The sequence below is a fragment of the Paralichthys olivaceus genome, chromosome 11, assembly GCF_024713975.1.
Source record: "Paralichthys olivaceus isolate ysfri-2021 chromosome 11, ASM2471397v2, whole genome shotgun sequence".
In the NCBI taxonomy this organism is placed as follows: domain Eukaryota; kingdom Metazoa; phylum Chordata; class Actinopteri; order Pleuronectiformes; family Paralichthyidae; genus Paralichthys; species Paralichthys olivaceus.
Window position 1 is genome coordinate 1,213,382 of NC_091103.1, and position 4,219 is coordinate 1,217,600.

The window sequence follows — 4,219 nt, forward strand, 5'->3', positions numbered from 1 at the left end:
GTTTTTAAAAAATGCAGTTCACCAGAGTGGGAGACAAATGTGCTTTCAAAGTAGAATAAAGAGCAGGAATTAGATTTATAAGGTGCAGCGACACGCAGGAAGTAGTTTGAGAAGTAATACACAGTTTGTTTTAATAACGGAGCTTTGGGAAAGTGCTGTGGGTCCGTAATCAACTTTCAAAATTATAAACTTTTTGTCGAAGCAGCGTTTCTTCAAACTCGGGTTTTGCAGACAGCTCGACAAGAAAAACAGAGAAGTAAGCAAATCTGGGTCTGTTGTGTCTGGAGGAGAGAGAGAACGTAAAAAGGTGCTCGCAGTTCAGGGAGACCCTTCATCGGGAATTCTTCACTTTACAAACCTTCACATCAAAAAACTGGTTGAATGTGGATTCAGTAAAACCATGAGTCACACACACACACACACACACACACACACACACACACACACACACACACACACACAGCACAATGGCTGCAACACTTCCATTTATAGGTTTTCACACGTTTCTCTCAACTCAGCAAACGTTCAAATTGATTTTTCAAATCGTGAACAAACCACATGATCACACACACAGAATGTGCTGAGACCACACGGATGATTATTCAACAAGAGAGAAAAGCTTTATTTTCATCAAAGGTGTATTTTTATTATCTTTTCATTTAAATTGATTGAGTAAAACTGTGAGAATTAAAATGCACATTATATATATACATGACTTAAATTCACAGTTCCAATCTACGGAATCAATCAATCAATCAATCAATCAATCATAGATGATCTAATCGTAATCGTTTCCAGTATGTGAGGTGATATGATGTGATATCAGTCATGTGACTTTGTGTAAAGCTTCATCAGCTGATGTTCTGTCGTATATACGTATGTAATGTTCCAGGACTTGAATATAAATATCAATACATCCTGCACATGCTCCTCATAAATCAAAGCTCTGGTCCTGCTGGAGATCAAATTAGAAAAAGCCCAGTGACTTATTCCAGAAGATTTATTCTCAGAATTGAAAAGAAGCCACTGATATGAAGTGAAGGTATTTTTGGAGCCGTCTGATGTCAGAGGTACCTGAGCACTTTCAGAGGAGCCTCCTCTAATGATCGTCTGCTGGGAAAATGCTTTTTAGGATGCATGAGATTTTTCGGCTCCAGTGCCACCTTGTTAAAGTGAACAGCAAGAGGCGTCGCACACACACACACACACACACACACACACACTCACACAGTACAGTAAGGAGGAGCTGCAGCTTGTTCCTGATGTCGGGAGCCTCCTCTGGAAGAATAAATGACGCTCCTCTCTTCACTGTGGAGTCATCACAGCTCTTTCATCATTTAATGTTTTCTTGGATCCAGTGTGCTGCTGTAACGTGCACGGCTGAAATGAACAGACGGCTGCATGTGATGCATCTTTGTGGTGAAGACTAAGTTCCACCCGTTGTCCAAAAGTCCGACAATGCAGTCGAATAAAAAGCAGGAGAGTTTTATCGTCGACAAAAAAAAACCTGAGAGCATTAAGTAGTGAGCCTAAGCAGCACCAGAGAAGAACTCCGCTGCAACATGACACTTCAACACTAGATCTCACAAACTTCTACACACTGAACCTTTAAATTAAAGATTTAAGTTAATACTCTTGTGTCTCGGCCTCCGCAGTTGATTCCTCATAAGGTGAAGGTGAAGAATCAGGATTTACTCAATGACGTTGTCTGTTTTATTTGATGAATCAAAGAAAAACCAAGAGATGTATTTAATTTGAGTTTATCTTTTTCTATGCTCCGCCTCTAACGTCTCTTCATTTCCGTGGACACTTGTGAGTGAATTTTTCAACAGCAGGCGATTACATTTAAATCAGCACTCCACCCAAAGATAAAATATGATGAATGCAGCAATCTTTCCTCCTCTCCTCAACCGTCAGTCCTGATGTGCTAAGAGACGCGGCCGCTGCACTATAAAAGAAAATTACATTTTAAATTGAATTTTGAAGTATTGTTCGTCGTGTAGCGCCATTGTGGGAGAGATGGATGATGGGAGTTTTTCTTTTCTTTGCATGAATATCTGTGTGCTTTACATGACATGTTCAAGGAGATTTACGTCTGTGCAGCACTTACATTGTAATCTTCTTACTCATGGAAAACTATACATATCTGAGGAGGATGGAAATACGCTGTGCATGTGGGCTTTGCAACTGCAGAGTAAAAATGTTGGAGCCGCGGTGGCTTAATGATGCTCCTGCAATTAAGCAGCGATTATATGAGAGGAAAAGTGAGAGGCAGAGAACAAGAGGAACAACAGCTGAGGGGAAACTCGTGGAGGTGGTTCTTTGCAGAACAGTGAAGGGTTACATCACGTGGTTGAGCAGGATGAAGGTCGAGCTTCAGGAGATTCATTTTCTGTCTCTGATGGAGGATGAGGAGACACCGTGACGGAGAGCAGAGAGACAATATCTACCCTTGGATAAAGGTCGGGTTGCTACAGAACACAGAGAGCTTCTTCTCGGGGAAATTTAAACGGAGAATAAACGAATGGACCTTGATTTGTATATGTACGACAACAAAGCACAGGTTTCGTCTACTTCACCCTTTTTTATTTCCACTTCTGTCTCATCCGTCCTGCATCTGACGCAGAGGACTGTCGTGTGTAATTAATAACATGGAGGCTACGGAAGTTGGCTTGCATGGTTTCAACTATACGTTTCTTATGATCATATATTGTCTTTAGCTGAGTCTTCAGATTCTTTGGACTCAGTTTTCAGACTCACTGGTTACGATGTGAGTCCTCAAGTTTGGTTTGAACAAATGATTATAAGGTCTACCACCTCTTTGTCCTTCTGCTGACAACCTCCACTGCAAATGTCCGAGCTACACCTGCCTGCAGTTTGAACGTAGCCTCATTTAGCAGGATTATACAAAAACTACTCAACGTATTTCAGTGAAACTGGATGTGGTTCTGGTCTTTTGGTGCAGATCTGGATCTGGGGATGGATCCAGAAATTCTTCTCTATCATTGTGAGACAGGGTGTGTTTCACTAATTTCTCAGAAAATAATTCATGGATCTTGAGGAGGCAAACCAATTCGATTCAATTTTTTTCGCCTCCTTCTCATTCTTCTCGCTATGCCTCAGTTCTTCTCTCTCCTCCTTCTGCTCCTTCAGAGCAGCATTGTCTTCAGTCAGAACTGTATTCTCAGCAGTCAGCTGACCTATCCTGTTTACGAGATCAATGACTCCTGCAGTTAGAGCAGAGAGTCCTGCTGCCTGCTTTGCAGCCTGCTCCTTCAGAGCTGCATTCTGAGCAGCCGGCTCCATCTTCGCCTGAGTTTTGTTTTCAGACTGCATTTGTCCAAGTGACTGAAAGACACAAATATACATACAACAGTTCAAAACACAGTCCTGACTTCAGATATGTTCAAAGACACAGAGCTGAGTTCATTTTAGTCATTTACACGTCTGTGAAACTACTGTGAAGGAAGATGAAGAAATAAAAGACAGTTGTGTTTTGAAAACATAAAAAAACAGTTTAACCTGAGTCAACCCTGATTAAAACAAAACTTACTTTGTCTCTTGAGTAGTTGGTCGTCTTTATGTTGGACGAACTAAATGTCTTATGTTATCTAATGTTATGTTATCGTATTCGATCAACACAGGTGGTCCAGTGCAACAGAGTATATTTGCTGTGAAGCGCTGGTCTACTGACGTCGTCTGTTGCGGTTTAAGGAAGTTTTCAGACAGAAGTTTCTCGTGCAGCTGTCGTCTGCTGATGGTTGTTGAGTATGAATCTGCTGAGGCTTGACTGAGTGAGTTGGCTTTGATCTGCTTTGAAAGGTGACATCAAAGGACTGTAGTCTTTAAGTGACACATCACAGCACTTAGTGTAATTATGATGAGTTTATTGTCGTTACAATTTGTTTCAAAAAGAGGATAAATAACCACAAGAAAAAAAGACAAGCAGCAAAATAAAACAATGACATTTAAAAATCAAAGACAACGAATGAATCTAAATTAAAAAAAAAAATTCAAATAAAAAAGCTCCTATTACTTCTTGTATAATTTCCTTCATGTGATATTAAACATATCTTTAAACATTTTATTTCAATTTCTATTATTTCAAGTTTTTCCTTTTGAAGTTTAGTCGCGTGTTAAGACGTTTCTAACATTTGGACCATTCGTCGTTAGTGCATTGCTGCTAAATCTTTCATCTCACAATCTGATGATCACATGT

At 40.2% G+C, this 4,219-nt stretch overlaps 1 long non-coding RNA gene across 1 annotated transcript; it reads right to left on the bottom strand.

The window, feature by feature from the left end:
• Positions 1-1,690: 1,690 nt before the first annotated feature.
• LOC138412076 (uncharacterized) lies at positions 1,691-3,758 on the bottom strand. The gene is made up of 2 exons (XR_011244587.1): positions 3,554-3,758; positions 1,691-3,348 (listed from the first exon to the last, which is right to left on the bottom strand). It is a non-coding gene; the product is annotated as an uncharacterized lncRNA (long non-coding RNA).
• Positions 3,759-4,219: the final 461 nt, after the last annotated feature.